This window comes from Neolamprologus multifasciatus, chromosome 6 (genome assembly GCF_963576455.1).
Source record: "Neolamprologus multifasciatus chromosome 6, fNeoMul1.2, whole genome shotgun sequence".
In the NCBI taxonomy this organism is placed as follows: Eukaryota; Metazoa; Chordata; class Actinopteri; order Cichliformes; family Cichlidae; genus Neolamprologus; species Neolamprologus multifasciatus.
Genome location: NC_140444.1, coordinates 36,816,386 through 36,835,224, shown reverse-complemented (window position 1 = coordinate 36,835,224; position 18,839 = coordinate 36,816,386). Strand labels below are relative to the sequence as shown.

Below are 18,839 nucleotides of genomic sequence, written 5' to 3'. Positions count from 1 at the left end.
TAAAATAGAGGTTAATTTCCTGGCGACTTTTAGGCACCAACAACATTGTATGTTCTTCTGTGCGAGTGTCACAACTCACTTGATACAGCCTATTTTTAATCAATATTAAAGTGCTAGTAGGTGCGTGCTGCTTCAGGGCGCACCAAGTGACCATCAATTTTTATCACTTGGTGGAAGGCTGAGCCTAGGGTATTGTCAAGACAAATCTCTTCCCCGAATTATAGGAAGCGTCAGGCATGGGCTATGTGCAGACTTCACAACTAGCTTTTGCCCTAATATTTGTTTCATGAATCTCTCCATACATAAACCAAACCTTCACCCACTCCGCCTCCAACAATGTCCTGGGCCAAACCAGGGTTTGGTGAACCAGGGTCTGCATGCAACCCAAATCCATCATAGCCTGGCGGCTATATCCACTATATCCACCATAGTCCATACCACCTAGCATCTTACCAGAACGTTGTACGTCCCTCCTGGACTGAGGGAGGGTGTTGACCCCTCAGCAACACAGAACACCTGCCTGACCTCTGTAAGCGTGTATTCCTGGGGAAAATGTCCCAGCTGCCCCCACCACCAACACTGCTGCACAACCTGCAATGAAGCTGTCCTCTGAACACACTGCTGTGCCCCTCCCCTGCAGCTGAGCCTCAAACCAAACCCCACTACACTGCATTAATCTTTCACTCAACCTCGACTGGTCTCCCAGCTCCTGCAACCAAAAAAAAAAAAAAAAAATCCCCAAAATGATGCTGCCACCATCATGCTTCATTGTAGGGATGGTATTGGCCAGGTGATGACTGGGTTTCTCCTCTCTTAATTGCCCCTTGGGGATAAATAAAGTTTTTTTTGACTTTGACTTTCCTAGAGATCTGATGCTTGCGTTCAAGCTAAATAGTTCAATTCTTGTTTCATTAGACCTGAACATTTTGTTTTGGTCTAAGATTCCTTCAGGTACCTTTTGCAAACTATAGTGCCTTTTATTGAGAACTGGCTTGTACATCAGGGAAACCAAACAACCTCCGGCGAAGCAGATGTCACAACACAGAGATACCTCGTCAGGCCAGGGCTCTGCAGTCTATTTACACCTGCAGGCCAGTGGACACTCTTTCAGCGATGGGGATGTACACATCCTGGACAGGAAGGAACGCTGGTTTGAGCGCGGAGTCAAGGAGGCCATTTAGGTCCCCTCCTCTGAATCGAGGAGGGGACCTAAGGGTACATCTTTCACTATCTTACAATGCTGTGATTTCAGCTATTCCCCAACTCTCTGTGAATGGTACTCATGGCCACTGATCAGTGGCATTTGATGAGTGAGTGTTGATCGGTGGTTGTTCATCAACGGTCATGACAATCTGCATACTAATGATCAAGGAACTAACCTCCCAGCCGATTGTTCATTCAGTGGTTCTTAGAGATGTGCAAAGCAGGCGTATTTGTATCTGTATTTGTATTTGTTGAGGGTGGAAAAGTATTTGTATGTGCATTTGAGTAAAATTCTAAATAGGCATAATAATCAAGTTTTTTTGCGTTTAACTTCGAATTAACGTTATAGTGTAAGTATTCTTTAATTATATCCATTATAATAATTATGGATATGCAATATTAGTTGATGTTTTTCCATAAATCCAGCAATGAATATGTAACAAGGAACATCATCGAAAAGAAAATAACAGCAATTGCCTCATCCATGATTAAACCACCAACTGATAAAATACCATTGTGAAGATTATGAACCCCACCACCTCCTTGTTGGGGGACACTGAACAGACAGCGAAACTGACTTGCAGGGGCAGGACATGGTTGTGATGATGAATTGGTGCTGGTGGGGGGATTGATGCTTGTGGGGGGGGTTGGCAGACAGTACCAGGAGAGGATGCTTGAAGTGCATGTGATTATGCATAGCAGATGTTGCCAGATGTTTGATATATCTGCCTCTGCTGATTTGACTTTTGCACACATTACATATCACTTTGGTTTAATCTGCAGCACTGACTGTAAAATGCTTCCACACAGCAACACTCTTTTCTATTTGATTACCCAAATCCATGTGGGGAGTTTCAGCTAAGTTAATGAGTGACGGGAAGCTATGCTAAAGTTAATTACTCTATAGCCCACATCTTGCTGTCTGCAAAACTAACTTAAACTAACTTAAACGTGCCATATAACTCCCACAAGTGCATAAAATTCAACACAACTACACAAGCATTGTTTTAACCTTTTAAACCGAACGTTAACGTTACTCTGTCGACAGCCTATTTGTAAATTACCGAGCTAACAGAGCTACGTAAACAAAATGAACATGAGAGACCCGACTGCAGTCGTCAGTAATGCAGCGTAATAGAATAATCTTCCGATCTTCGCGAAAGTTATAAACCGCCTCCGGAACTCAGTTAAGGTATTAAAAAATCGATTCAACAATAATAGTGATGCAGTTCAGCCGAGCCTTCTCTGTTGCTGTGTGGAGCAGCCCATGTCAGTCACCTCTTTTACACATCATTCATCTAGTCATGCACAGCGGTCTCATAAGGAAACTCAGCTTTTTGATATAAAGTTTTTCTTGTTCCCAAATATGAATATTTTTTTAAAGTATTTGTTCAAAATAAGTATTCTTAAAAAACACGTTATTTGTGCCTTTCCGAATACCATATTCAGGTTTGGCTCCACCCCTAGTGGTTCTAGTTTCAGTCATGATGCAAATGTACTGTTTATAAGGTTGGGGAAACCTGCAGTCAGCTGAGACCGAAGAAATCACTTGAATGAGTGACGAAATGTTTCTCCCACTGAAAACGCTACGTCCAGATGAATCAGCTTCTTGGGATACTGTATTTCAATACTGAACTGTAAAATGGCCCTGCTCCCATTTCTCTCTGTGTACTCAGCCTGTATCACTACACTTGCAGTCTTGGAGCATCTGCTCCCCTTCCTTCTTTCACATAATGATATGATACCAGTCTGTCTTTGGATGTGATTGGCCGCATAGTGTGCCCATGAAAATAAAGTCTCACCCTTGCCGGCATGGATTCTTCAGCCTTGCTGAAAATTACACATACCAACGGGCCATTAATAACTGAACGGAAGAAAAAATAAGACTTGTGAGATTAGAAATCTCTCTTTCTAAGAATCTAGGCCAATAAAGACAGCAGTACAGTCAGTCGATTTTTATTAGCACACAGAGTTGTAAAGAATTGAAAATGGTCATTTGTTGAATTTGCAGCATTAGTGGATCAATTTTACTGATATCAAAAGCTATTTCAGTCAAAAACATCTTAGCAGGTCAAGTTACATATTAACATAGGACACCTTGTTTGATATCAGTTTTACAATTCTTGCATCCATGTAACTTGTAAGTTTTTGGAAAGTTTCTACTTGAATGTCTTTGCAGCCCCCCAGAGCTGCTGTTTGGATGTGAACTGCCTCCCACCCTCGTATTCTCAATAGGATTGAGGTCAGGGAAGAATGGGGGCCACACCATAAGTTTCTCTTCTTTTATGCCGATAGCAGCCAAAGATGCAGAGGTTCCTTGTAGCATAAGATGGTGCATTGTCTTGCATGAAGACGGTTTTGTTGCAGAAGGCACAGTTCTTCTCTTTCTACCATGGAAGAGAGTGGTCAGTCAGAAACTCCACATACTTTGCAGAGGTCTTTTTCACACCAAGCTCTCTCCCCGTGATTCCGGCTCTAAACATGACTCCACCACCTCCTTGCTGATGTTGCAGCCCTGTTGAGGCATGATAGCTGTCCACCAACCATCCACCACTGCATCCATCTGGCCCATCCAGGGTTGCACAGCACTCAGGACTGGTTGAAAATGGGGCCACTGCAGCCGTTTCTGCTTGTGAGCATTGGTTAGGGTGGCCAAATATAAGGTTTATGCACAACTGCAAGTCTCTGGAGGATCCTACACTTTGATGTTCGCAGGGCTCCAGAGGCACCAGCAGCTTCAAATATCTATTTGCTGCTTTGTAATGGCCTTTTAGCAGCTGCTCTCTTAACCTGATGTATTTGTCTGGCAGAAACCTTCCTCGTTGTGCCTTTATCTGCATGAACCCATGTGTGCTGTGACTCAGCCACAAATCTCTTACATTATAGTGATCACGCTTAAGTTTTCATGAAATATCTGAGGTTTTCATTATGTGTCCAAGGCATTCAACTATTTCACGCTTTTCAGCAACAGAGAGATCATTTTTCCTTCCTATATTGCTTGAAAATGGTGGTCTGCTTAATAATGTGGAACATCCTTCTTTAGTAGTTTTTCCTTTAATTGGGCTCACCTGGCAAACTAATGATCACAGGTGTCTAAGATTGATTTCAATCATCCAAAGAGCCCAATTCCATCCATGGGTTTAATTGAAAAACAACTTATTTAATCTTTATGACACTTAAACACAATAATAATTTGGATAATAATTTGGAACGCGGTGTATAGAATCTATAGAACTAAGATAATAACTTACCACATATTTCTGATAAATGTAAGTCAGTAAATACAGTAAAATGGGAACAAAACAAAACTACCCTTATATACACCTATACTAGGACATGCCAAAGCAGACAGTAATCTGTCTGTCGTAATGCCAGCAATACTCATCAAGCTCTTGCAACATTTACATAAGGGCTGAATGGCCTTAGCACCTAACCTGAACCCCCTCCTACAGAATACTCACTTACTGTCAAATTCCTTCTTCAAGTCCACAAGACACATGTAGAGGGGTTGGGCGAACTCTCATGCACCCTCAAATTTTCTAGAGAAGGTAAAGACATGGTCCGATATTCGGTGACTTGGATGAAAATCCCATTATTCCTCTTGTATCTGAGGTTCAACTAACAGACACTCTCCTTTCAAGCACCCTGGCATAGAAGTGTGGTCCCCGATGGTTGGAGCATGCCCTACAGTCATCCTTCTGAAGATGGGACTCACCATCTCCATGAACATTGTAGAGGCAAACCGAGGGGCTCTAGACCAAGGTGTTGTTTAACTGCCTCAGTGACCTGATCCCCAGTGATAAACTAGCCTTACCCCTAGTCCCCAGATAATCGGATTCTTCTATGGAAGACATGTCTGTGGGAAGAAGTCCTCACAGTATTCCTTACATTACATGACAATATCCTCAGTTGGAACTTTTCCACTCCTAAGTCACCTAACAGTTTGCCAAAATCTCTTTGAGGCAGCCTGAAAGTCTTTTTCCTTGGCCTGCTCCTCCTCCCAAATTCGCGTTTTTGTTTTCATCACTACCCAAGCCGTGTTCCACTTGGCCTGCCAGTACCTATCGGCCAGTACCTAATGCCACGTGTCTTATTTGTGTGCTAATGTGGAATTTAATTTAAGATGGTGCTCCGAGACAAAACATCGGGATAAGCCAGAAAACCTAAATGCAGAGCAGAAAATACAGAAAGTAGAAGAACTAGAGCAAAATCACGAAGTGAAGTTGTTGTGAAAGCAAGTTTTACTGTGATAGATGAGATAGCCAAACCAACCCCGTCATTTACCGAGGGAAAGTTTCTGAAGAGCTGCATGATGAAGGTGTGTGACGTATTGTGTCCAGACAAAACGCAGATTTTGGCAAATGTGAGCCTGAGCAGAAATACGATTGTTCATTGGGTTTGTGAGACGGCCACTGATTTAAGAACACAGTTGTATGAAAGAAGCAAAGACTTTATTGCATACTCTCTTGCTGTGAAACAGGACTCAAATTTGCGCGTTACAGAGGACATTAAATCAATGCACTGGACAATGACAGGAAAAGACATTTTTGAAAACATATGTCAAAGTGTAACCGACATGAAACTGCCCTGGGACAAACTTGTTGGACTTACAAAAAAGTGGACTAGTCGGCAGGATGCAAGTAAAGATGCAGGAGGAGAACTGTACTGGTGATTTAACAGCATATCACTGCGTCATACAACAGGAAACGGTGTGTGGTAAAGTCCTAAAGATGGAGCATGTAATGATCACCATAACACAAACTGTAAATTTTATCAGAGCAATTTCAGTCTTTTATGGGGGAAATAGATTCAGAGTTTGCCGACATTCCTCATCATACAGAGGTCCGTTGGCTGAGTTGGGGAAAGTTCTCAATAGAGTTTTTTAGCTCAGCAAGGAAATCTGTTAGTTCATGGACATGGCATGTATGATGCAGTGTAGACATTTCAAGTGAAGCTGCTCTTATGGGAGTCACAAATGCACCAGTGCAACTTGCCTCACTTTCCCTGTAGCCAAGTAATGTTGAACCAAGTCAGTGCAACAGTGTTCCCAAATGCGGACATTGCTGATAAATTGAGTGCACTGTGCACTGAGTTCGCACGGCACTTTGGTTCAATTCAATTCAATTCAATTCAATTTTATTTATATAGCGCCAAATCACAACAAAAGTCGCCTCAAGGCGCTTCATAGATACAGAGAAAAACCCAACAATCATATGACCCCCTATGAGCAAGCACTTTGGCGACAGTGGGAAGGAAAAACTCCCTTTTAACAGGAAGAAACCTCCAGCAGAACCAGGCTCAGGGAGGGGCGGGGCCATCTGCTGCGACCGGCTAGGGTGAGAGAAGCACAAAAAGAGAATTTCGAGCTGCTTTGCAACCCATTTACAATTGACGTGGAAACTGCACCTGTGCAGATTCAGATGGAGCTGATGGAGCTGCAGTGTAATGGGACACACTCAAGACAAAGTACGACACTGAAGGGCCCGCACAGTTTATTGTTCCATTCTTGAAGCAATGCCCCAGCTCCGTCTACATGCGGCTCGAACCTTATGTATGTTTGGTAGCACATATCTCTGTGAGAAGCTGTTTTCAGTGTTGAAGGTTAACAAAACAGCAGTCCGTCCTGAGAATCTCTACAACACAAGACCTCACACCAAACTCGAACGAGCTTGTCATCTTAAAAGATGCTAGCTTCTGATCTAGCTCTGACAAAATGGCATAAGAGCAAAGAAAATTGAATGTTATGATTTGTCTGGGTTTTTTTTAACTTTTGCTGAAAAACAGAAATTTTATTTATATTTACAGTTTGTTTTTTGCATCATGTTTATATTTTATAGTTTGAATTTGTATCATTTTGACAGGAGACATTTTTATGAAGAGCAAAATATTTTAAGTTTTTTTTTTAATATATGGCATAATAGCAACAAAATCTCATTGTTTTGATTTTTTTGATTTGTTGTTATTTTAGCGTTTACTTAAAAGCACAATTTTCATTCATTTTTTCTGGGGGTTTTTGGCAGCATGTTCACATTTCTAACTTGCATAATTTTTACAGGATATATTTTTATAGAGAGCAAAATATTTAAAGTTGAAGTTAAAGTTAATTTTTTCTAAGTTTATTTATTCTGGAATAATATTCCTGTCTGTTTTTATTCATATTTATATTTTAAAAAAAACATTGTTTTAGTGTGTTCAATAAATGTTTATCTTGTTTGGCCCACGACCTAAAGTGTGCCTTGAGTTTTGGCCCCCTGTGCAATTGAGTTTGACACCCCTGCCCTAGGGTGTCTCCAGCGGCTCCATTTTTACATTTTTCCAACACAGTCATTCCATTATTCTTTATTTGATGTTAATGGGGTTCATGTTTTCATTACTGATTGTGCATGTACTTTTTCTTACTTTTTTGTCAGTAATTTCTGTTCATCTTGCTGATTGTATTTGTGAAAAAAGAATACTAGCTATGACAAACTTTGATGAGGTATCTTTTCTTTTTCCAGAACCTGCAGCCGAATGCCCCACTTCACCTGAGTCCTTAAAGGATAGGATGTACTTCCTGGATACGGAAGAGAAAGAAAAAGAAGACTTGTGTGTTGGATCTTTGCCCCAGCAACGAACTAATATCAGAGAACCACAAAACAGAATGAAGCTAGAGGATAAACCACACAGACTGAAACCTCCGGACTAATCATTATTAGACCCAGACCTGGACTACCAACTTCACCTGTTTCTTCAAATATGCATCTGTTTTGGCTCATTAGACGCTAATGGTGGTAGCTTCTAAATTATTCTACATTATTCCTGTCCAGAGAATAACTCTTAGTAGACCAAATACAGCTGACATTGTGTTCATACCCTGCTGTCTAAACTTTTTGATGGGCATCAACTCTTGCTTCACATTCTTATGTCAGATTAAAACTTTTCAATTAGCTCATTTCCACAAAGTACGGAGCCCTACAAACCAAGAAAATGTGAACATCGGCACATTCATATATAGGTGATTTACAAATTTCTCAGTTTCTCAGAAACAGGAGCAAAAATACATTTACTAGTCATGTCTATAATCACAACATTGCAAATAATAATAAAGCAAATAATACAGTTGCTTAATTACTTGTGCTGTCGTTGCAAGACACGCACTCAAGTAACATTAAGTTGTTACCTGACTATTAGAGGAACATTTGCAGACTACATCCTATAGGTTTTAGGCAAATTTGGGAGGACAACTCTTTTTCATATTTCCATAGAAAAGGTTTTGGAACCTTACACAAGCACCTTGAGGCAACTTGCTGTGATTTGGTACTATATGGAATAAAATGGAATTGAATTGAATTACTTTTCCTGACATAATAAAATCCTCTCACAACATCAGAAAATTAAAGTTTGTGAGGTTCTCTGCTTGGGTAATAAGTTTACAGTCCCTATTGTAACAACAGATCCATTCAGAAATAAAATATCATACAGTAGAAGGTATGAGCTCTGAGAAATGGTCTTACTGAAGTGTGGTGTAGTGATGTGCTTACTTTGAAAAAAAAATCAGTAAATGGGTTTTTAAAAAAAGGATATGTGCTTCAATGCAACATATCTAGGACTGCTTTCTTCCATTTGTGCAATATCTCTTAAATTTGAAATGAAGCTGAAAAAATAGTTCATGCATTTATTACTTCTGGGCTGGAATTCTGGAATGTGTTATTGTGTCCTAAAAATGTATCGAAAAGCCTTCAATTGATCCAAATTCTGGAGCAAGACTACTGACAGGCTAAAAAGACAGAGCAGAAAAAATACAGAAATTAACTTAAAATCACATACAAGCTGATGAATAATCAGGGCTTATCTTGTCATAATAGCCTTATAGTGCAATATCACCCCATTAGAGCACTTCCCTCTCAGACTGCAGGGTTACTAGTAGTTCCTTGAGTATATAAAAGTAGAAATTGAATGGGAGAAAGTAGAATGGGAGGCAGAGCCTTCAGCTTTAAGGGCCCTCTTCTGTTGAACCAGCTTTCCAGTTAGGATATAGAACACCCTCTATACTTTTAAGGCTTAAAACTTTCCTTTTTGATTAAGCATATAGTTAGGGCTGGATCAGGTGACCCTAAGTCCTCACTCAGTTACTCTGGAATACGTCTGCTGGGGGATTCCCCATGCTGGGGATGCATCAAGTGTTTTTTCTTCAGTCCTCTTTTTCACCTCACTATGTGTGCCATTATTAGTTATTATTAATTTCTGTCTCTCTTCCACAGCATGTCTTTTGTCCTGTTTTTCTCCTCTCCCCAAGCAGCCACATCAGATAGCCACCCCTCCTTCAGCCGGGTTCTGCAGGAGGTCGCCAAAGTATTTGCTCATAGAGGGTCATTAGATCGTTAAGATTTTCTCTGTTTCTTTGTGTTATTGTAGGGTCTTTACCTTACATTATAAAGCACCTTGAGGCAGCCGTTGTTGTGATGTGGTGCTGCATAAATATAATCAAATTGAATTGTATTGAAAAGGAGATAGAAGAAACATTGTGGGCAAATAGGTTTTCAAGTAGTTTGAACTAAGAGTTACTGATGTCTCATTTCCTTCTAATCTGATACCAAGTAACTTAATGTGCTTTGAAAATCAAAATCAAAAAGTGTATTTCAAATTATACCTTGAATAAAAGACATCATACTACTTTTTCTTATTTTTTTTTAATTATGAAGAATTATCATACAAGAAATAAAAAATCTGAAAAGTCAATGCTTATATTTAAGAATATTTAATTAACAATCACTCAAAACACATGCGACTGATTGAAAATAATAATAAAGCTGGGAAACATTTTATAGATACATGTTATCATCTTACTATCCTTACCTAAACCTTGTTTTACCCCATGTACGCTGTATATTCCCATATGGAAAAGAAATAGTAAAAACTTATATGATTTACTCATGAAAGTGGCCACTTTCTCATTACTTTCATATAATGTTTTAGTAAGTATCCAAAACATGCAAGTTTCATTATATAATTTTTCAAGGGATCTTATATCTGTTTTCACTCTTGTATGCTTTTCATACAAGTTTCACACAAGACAGATACAAACTTTATAAGATTTATATATATCTTTTCCATATGGGTTTTAACAACACCTAGCCTATATAATCCACTTTAAACCTTACCTGACTAAGCCAATTGGATTGATGTGAGGTGATCTCTGGGACACACTCCAATCTAAACTCATACATCTTTGTATTATTGCATGTATTTATTTCATTACTTATTTCATAACCATGTTAATTAGTGTACATTTGAACAAATGGGAATTCAGTAGTTTTAAGGATGAAGTGAATTAACATTACTAAAAATTGACACAAAAACCTAACAGACATAAATCATTTTCCAAAATTTATCAACAGTGCTACACGTCGCCAACAGCTCCACATTTTCTCCCTCTGTACCTGGATAGTGCAATGTCAGACTTGCCCTTTACAGCACCTGTCCCTCTCCTTCTCTTCAGTTCGCCTCATCATAATCTCATCATATTCTGTGTTATAATTTGCTTTTGATAGTATATGACAAGGTTCGTGGTCTTACCACGTGTCACAAACCAAGTCTTGGCTGTTTATGGAGCTGAAAAAGCTCCGCTTATGCCTATGCTTATGATCAGCCATTATTGTCAACTGAGGGATTGAACGCACATAAGCCTTGATGCATTTCTACATGCATATTTCACATATCACAATGACAGAGAAAGAAGTAGTTCCTACAAATCATTTAGACGATCCAAATAATATATTTATTTTCCACTGTGTTCCTGTTAACTACAACCAAAAATTTAGCCCAAATTACTGCAATATTAATATTTTAATATAAAAATCTGCTTTAGAACATAAATATCTGGATCAAAAAAATCAATATTTCAGATTCGATTTGATTTTAAAAGTGAGAACACTGTCATTTTAACACATTAATCTCTGTTAAGGATTCCTAGGGTAGACACCTGTCAGAATCGCTCATTCCAGGTAAAATAAAGGCTCTTTATGCATCTTCACAAAGAAAGGTTTGATTCATGAAGAGGCTGAAAAACAGTTTTCTGCTAGTAAACTAAAGGAGATAGAATAAACTTCTTGTGCAAATACATTTTAAAGCAGTTTGAACTAAGATTTAAAAATTATACTCAAAATGAAAAAGAAACTGACAAATTTCTGGGAGAACAGTGTTGTTTCAACACTGTTAAGGATTCTTAACATAGACACCTATCAGACTCTCTTGTTCTAGGTATAATAATTCAATTCAATTCAATTTTATTTATATAGCACCAAATCACAACAAAAGTCGCCTCAAGGTGCTTTATATTGTACAGTGGATCCTATAATAACAGATACAGAGAAAAACCCAACAATCATATGACCCCCTATGAGCAAGCACTTTGGCGACAGTGGGAAAGAAAAACTCCCTTTTAACAGGAAGAAACCTCAGCAGAACCAGGCTCAGGGAGGGGCGGGGCCATCTGCTTCGACCGGTTGGGGTGAGAGAAGGAAGACAGGATAAAGACATGCTGTGGAAGAGAGACAGAGATTAAAAACAGATATGATTCAATGCAGAGAGGTCTATCAACACATAGTGAGTGAGAAAGGTAAAAAAAAAAAGGAAAAACTCAATGCATCATGGGAATCCAATATGATACAAACCACTGCAGTGCAATACCTGTAATACCTACAGCATGTTCTAATCGCTCTAATAGAATATTATGGTCAACAGTATCGAATGCTGCACTAAGGTCAAGAAGGACAAGCACAGAGATGAGTCCACTGTCAGAGGCCATAAGAAGATCATTTGTAACCTTCACTAAAGCTGTTTCTGTGCTGTGATGAACTCTGAAACCTGACTGAAACTCTTCAAATAAACCATTCCTCTGCAGATGATCTGTTAGCTGTTTGACAACTACTCTTTCAAGGATTTTTGATATGAAAGGAAGGTTGAGATTGGCCTATAATTAGCTAAGACTGCTGGGTCTAGAGATGGCTTTTTGAGTAAAGGTTTAACTGCAGCCACCTTGAAGGCCTGTGGTACATAGCCAATTATTAGAGATAAATTTATCATATTTAAGATCGAAGAATTAATTAATGGCAGGACTTCTTTGAACAGTTTTGTAGGAATGGGGTCTAAAAGACACGTTGATGGTTTGGAGGAAGTAATTATTGAAGATAACTCAGAAAGATCAATTGGAGAAAAAGAGTCTAACTTAACTTCAATGGTACTAAGAGTAGCTGTAGATAATATTACATCTGTGGGATGATTATTGGTAATTTTCTCTCTAATGATAAAAAATTTATTTGTGAAGAAGTTCATGAAGTCATCACTAGTTAACGTTAAAGGGATGGTTGGCTCAAAAGAGCTCTGACTTTTTGTCAGCCTGGCTACAGTGCTGAAGAGAAACCTGGGGTTGTTCTTATTTTCTTCAATCAGTGACGGATAGTAAGATGTTCTGGCTTTGCGGAGGGCTTTCTTATAAAGCAGCAAACTATTTCTCCAGGCTAAATGATGATCCTCTAAATTTGTGACACGCCATATCCTCTCCAGCTTACGAGTCATCTTCTTTAGGCTACGTGTTTGAGAATTATACCACGGGGTCAGGTACTTCTGATTTGAGGCCTTAGTTTTCACTGGAGCTACAGTATCCAGAGTCGTACGTAGTGAGGAGGTGAAATTATTAACAAGATAATCGACCTCTGTTGGGGTAGCGTTCAGATAGCTGCTCTGCTCTATGTTGGTACAGGTCATTGAAGATGATAACAGTGGGTGGATTATATTCTTAAACTTAGTTACAGCGCTTTCAGAAAGACATCTACTTTGATAAAGTCCACTCTCCACTGCTGTGTAATCAATTATTGTAAATGTAAATGTTATCAAGAAATGATCAGACAGGAGAGGGTTTTCAGGAAACACTGTTAAATGTTCAGTTTCTATGCCATATGTTAAAACAAGATCTAGAGTGTGATTAAAGTGGTGGGTGGGTTCTTTTACATTTTGAGAGAAACCAATTGAGTCTAATAACAGATTAAATGCCATGTTGAGGCTGTCATTTTTAGCATCTACATGGATGTTAAAATCACCCACAATAATTATTTTATCTGAGCTGAGAACTAAATCAGATAAAAAGTCTGAGAAATCAGACAGAAACTCTGTGTAGCGTCCGCATTAGCACCAATCTGTCTGTCGATCTCCGGCTCCCTTCTCCCATCACTCGCGAACAAGACCCCGAGATACTTGAACTCCTCCACTTGGGGCAGGAACTCTTCCCCGACCCGGAGTGGGCACTCCACCCTTTTCTGGCTGAGAACCATGGCCTCAGATTTTGAGGTGCTGATCCTCATTCCCGCTGCTTCACACTCGGCTGCGAACCGTTCCAGTGCGACCTGGGGGCCATCACTCGATGAAGCCAACAGAACCACATCATCCGCAAAAAGCAGAAATGAGATTCTGAGGCCACCGAAGTAAAAACCCTCCGGGACTTGGCTGCGCCTAGAAATCCTGTCCATAAACATTATGAACAGAATCGGTGACAAAGGGCAGCCCTGGTGGAGCCCATCACCCACCGGGAACGAGTCCGACTTATTGCCGGCAATGCAAACCAAGCTCTTGCAACTGTTGTACAGGGATCGAATGGCCCGTAGCAACGGGCCAAACACCCCATACTCCCGCAGCACCTCCCACAAGACACCTCGAGGGGTGACACATGTAGACTGGTTGGGCAAACTGTCATGCACCCTCAAGTATCCTTGAGAGGATAAAGAGCTGGTCCAGTGTTCCGCGACCAGGACGAAAACCGCATTGTTCCTCCTGCATCTGTCAGCTGCCTCCGAAGTCCCACAGGCTAACCAAGCCTGATAGGACTCCTTCTTCAGCCTGGTGGCTCCCTTCACCTCTGCTGTCCACCATTTGGTTTGGGGATTACCACCACGACAGGCACCAACCACCTTGCGGCCGCAGCTCAATGCAGCAGCTTCGGCAATGGAGATGCTGAACATGGTCCATTAAGACTCAATGTCCCCAGTCTCCCTCGGAAGGTGTGCTTTGAAGATCTCGCGGACTGGGGCCTCTGCTAGGCGTTCCCAGCACACCCTCAAGCATAAATGTTATGATTGAATTTATGCTTGCACTAATTCGAATGTTTTGGGGAAAATCAAACGCATTTTACTCACAGTACTCGAGCTGACTTACCTTTGTTTGAATGACGACGTACTCACAAATCTTGTACCCAATCTTTGGTGAATTGGATGTGTCCCTCCAGAGATTTGTAATTGCGAAATTGGTTCACCTTGTATGCGCTGACTCCACAGACAATGTACAAAAATATATCAGGCTAAGTCAATAGCGGTAGGTCTTCAGGGTTTCTACTCCACGGCCGTATTTCATACAGGTCCACGTTTCCAATGCACACTATTTTCTGCAAGTACTGTCTCTAGGGATGGGTATCGTTTAGGTTTTATCCGATACCGGTGCCAAACCGGTACTTTTGAAACGGTGCCGGTGCTTAAACGGTGCTCAAACCGGTGCTTAAAGAATGGAAAACACAAAATTGGTCCAAAAACCTCTCATGTTCAGCTGTTTTTTTGTATAAAGATAACAATGTTAGCCTTTTCTGCAGCTATGGGGCATATATGGTATCACTCTGGGCTGGAAGCAGTGTTTAAACAATGGAAAAAACACAAACTTTGTCCAAAAACCTCTCATGTTTAACTGTTTTCCACTTTTTCTTTGGTCATTTTAGCCTTTTTGACCAGGGTGAAAGGAGTATCTGCCATCAAACAAGAAGACGGCCGCATGTAGCTATGATGATGTTTGCTAGTTCACCTTACTGCATTAATGTAATAAAGTGGTTAGCCTACTCAACGTAAATTACACACAAACAACATTAAGCTACTCACGCAGAGAAGAACGGCTGCTGCTGCATCATCATCCTCATCATTTCTGCTACACTGGCAGGGCTAGGGGCCAGGACTCTACTCTTCGGGTTTTTGGGGGATGTTGCTAACTCTTGGTCTGATAACAGGCACCACACCCGCAGTAGATGTGCTCGGTGTGAGGTCTCGCACCAAGCTATCAAATACGGTGCATTTCTCGGCTTTAAAAAAAACCGCTATGCGTCGCCAGGTGTTTCATCGGATTTGAGGTGTTACTTCCTTTGACAGTATCACAGTATCACCTTAAAGCACTTGTTGCAGGCTGCTGAGTTTGCATCTTTTGCTGTGGAGTACAGCCAGACTTTTGACCGCTTCGCCTTGGGCATTTTTAATCTGTAGCTCTGCTCTAAAAGAACGTACGTACCTGGACCTGCCTACTATCCTCGGAAACGTAAAATGATTGGCTAGAATCTAAAGTGTATCATTCCATACCAGTTGGTGGCGGTAATGCACCTTTCAGTTGTTTGCCAACCGCCAATACAAATGTAAGGAAGAAGAAAGTGTATCACAGCTCAGGAAAAAAAAGCACCGAAATAAAGCACCGAAATGTTCGCTGCTTTTCGGTCTGGTTACTACCGTTTATGTCAGAACCGGTGCCATCATGGCACCGGATACCGGTACCCATCCCTAACTGTCTCTTTGCATCCGGATGCAATCTGTCTCTGTAACGTCCTTTTTCTTTTAAACTGCTTTTAAGCATGTTTCTAGCACCCGTCATTCCAACACAATGTGTTAGATTCGTGGCCCAGAAAGATGGCGCTGCGCTCCCACAATACATTGCGGCGTGACATCAACTCCAAAGCCCTATAGAAGACTCAGACACACATATTTATGGCTTTATCTTATAGAATTCAATATCCCCGTGTTGAGCAAACAGGTGTTAAGGCTGTTTGAGCTAAGATTTTCAAGTTATTCACAAGATGAAAACCTATACTTTGTTTCATGCGAGAACTCCATTCAAATGCATGTAATCTTAAGAAGCGCACTGTCTTGACGACATAAAGTATTTCATAAAGATAGCTGAAACTTTTGATAGAAGACTCAGACACACATATTTATGGCTTTATCTTATAGAATTCAATATCCCCGTCAGAGCTCATCACAGCACAGAAACAGCTTTAGTGAAGGTTACAAATGATCTTCTTATGGCCTCTGACAGTGGACTCATCTCTGTGCTTGTCCTGCTAGACCTCAGTGCAGCGTTCGATACTGTCGACCATAATATTCTATTAGAGCGATTAGAACATGCTGTAGGTATTACAGGTACTGCACTGCAGTGGTTTGTATTATATCTATCTAATAGACTCCAATTTGTGCATGTAAATGGAGAGTCCTCTTCACACACTGAGGTTAATTATGGAGTTCCACAGGGTTCGGTGCTAGGACCAATTCTGTTTACATTATACATGCTTCCCCTAGGCAGCATCATTAGAAGACATAGCATACATTTTCACTGCTATGCAGATGACACTTACCTCTATCTGTCCATGAAGCCAGATAACACACACCAATTAGTTAAACTGCAGGAATGTCTTAAAGACATAAAGACCTGGATGGCCGCTAACTTTCTGCTTCTTAATTCAGATAAAACTGAGGTTATTGTACTCGGCGCTGAAAAGCTTAGAAATATGGTATCTAACCAGATTCTTACTCTGGATGGCATTACCTTGGCCTCCAGTAACACTGTGAGGAACCTTGGAGTCATTTTTGACCAGGACATGTCCTTCAACGCACATATTAAACAAATATGTAAAACTGCATTCTTCCATTTGCGCAACATCTCTAAAATTAGAAATATCCTGTCTCAGAGTGACGCTGAAAAACTAGTTCATGCATTTATTACTTCCAGGCTGGACTACTGCAATTCATTATTATCAGGATGTCCAAAAAACTCCTTGAAAAGCCTTCAGTTAATCCAAAATGCTGCAGCAAGAGTCCTGACAGGAACTAGAAAGAGAGAGCATATTTCTCCTGTTTTGGCTTCCCTTCATTGGCTTCCTGTTAAATCCAGAATTGAATTCAAAATCCTGCTCCTCACATACAAGGTCTTAAATAATCAGGCCCCATCTTATCTTAATGACCTTGTAGTACCATATTACCCTATTAGAGCACTTCGCTCTCGCTCTGCAGGCCTACTTGTTGTTCCTAGAGTATTTAAAAGTAGAATGGGAGGGAGAGCCTTCAGTTTTCAGGCCCCTCTTCTGTGGAACCAGCTTCCAGTTTGGATTCGGGAGACAGACACTATCTCTACTTTTAAGATTAGGCTTCAAACTTTCCTTTTTGCTAAAGCATATAGTTAGGGCTGGACCAGGTGACCCTGAATCCTCCCTTAGTTATGCTGCAATAGACGTAGGCTGCCGGGGGATTCCCATGATGCATTGAGTTTTTCCTTTCCAGTCACCTTTCTCACTCACTATGTATTAACAGACCTCTCTGCATTGAATCATATCTGTTATTAACCTCTGTCTCTCTTCCACAGCATGTTTTTTATCCTGTCTTCCTTCTCTCACCCTAACCGGTCGCAGCAGATGGCCGCCGCTCCCTGAGCCTGGTTCTGCCGGAGGTTTCTTCCTGTTAAAAGGGAGTTTTTCCTTCCCACTGTCACCAACGTGCTGCTCATAGGGGGTTGTATGATTGTTGGGTTTTTCTCTGTATCTATGAAGCGCCTTGAGGCGACTTTTGTGGTGATTTGGTGCTATAAAATTGAATTGAATTGAATTGAATTGAATTGAATTACTTGAAACACTAAAATACAGGTATGGCAGTGGTCACAGGCCAGCGCGAGGTAAGTCTCTGTCACAGATCCAAAGAGGGCCAGCACACAAAGAAACAAGCAGGCGAGCAGGCGGCGAGACAGGCTGGTGCAGAGGGAAAGCAGACAGGAGACGAATCTTAAAACATGCAGCTCAGTAGCGTGGAACCAACAGACTAATCTTGCAAAAGCACGTTACTACTTGTGGAAGCGACAATACTTCGACACCAGACGTCCGTTACTCAGCTCCATAAATGCTCCCACTGATGACGTCTGATGCGCCGCAGGTGTGCCGGAATGCCATCAAGCACCGCTCCGCCTACCTGTGTCTCGAAAAGGGAAACAAAAACCCAGGAACAACAACACGTATGCCCACCAACTCCTAATATAGCTAGGGAACTCAGTAAGCATGAACAACAATAGCTTAGGGACACTTTCTCAAATAAAGAGGATTTCATCATCTGCAGTTCGTGAAAAAAAAAAAGTGCCACATTAAAAACAAATCAGCAGATCCACAAATTATGAATACAGTCTTTTCAGCTATAGAGGTAAAGGTATACTTCATGCACTTATCAGCATAAAGTTTAAAGGCTTGCATTTAAACTGCATTGGTGCACACTTGGGCATCTTTTGTTTAACATGTGAATTGTGAATTTTGCTATTTAAATATACTCAAGAGTCTATCATGTGTTGCATATGTGTGACATCCAGCTAAAAATCGAAAATATATATTTTTAAATCAGTAACTTTGCAAATTTAGAGGAAATGTTTTTGGACAACAAATGAGTCGCCTTTTAAACAGGGTTTGAATAATTAGCACTGACAGACAGCCATTTATGAAGCAACGGCTATAACAGACATACTTACTGTGTGAAAGGACCGCGGATGTCTTGAGCAGAGAAGCACTCTGTATTGTTGCTTTTCTCTTATGCATAAGCAACGCCAGCCTGTCAGAA

At 40.7% G+C, this 18,839-nt stretch overlaps 1 protein-coding gene and 1 long non-coding RNA gene across 2 annotated transcripts in view; one reads left to right on the top strand and one right to left on the bottom strand.

Annotated features, from left to right (window-relative positions):
- The window catches only part of LOC146517605 (voltage-gated delayed rectifier potassium channel KCNH1-like), a 103,078-nt gene extending 94,497 nt beyond the window's left edge, over positions 1 to 8,581 (top strand). Inside the window, exon 13 of the mRNA XM_085164003.1 lies at positions 7,701 to 8,581. The gene's annotated coding sequence lies outside the window, so the exon portion shown is untranslated. The remainder of the gene's footprint in view (positions 1 to 7,700) is intronic.
- The window catches only part of LOC146517604 (uncharacterized), a 116,308-nt gene that overhangs the window by 81,081 nt on the left and 16,388 nt on the right, over positions 1 to 18,839 (bottom strand). The gene's annotated exons all lie outside the window — the stretch shown is intronic.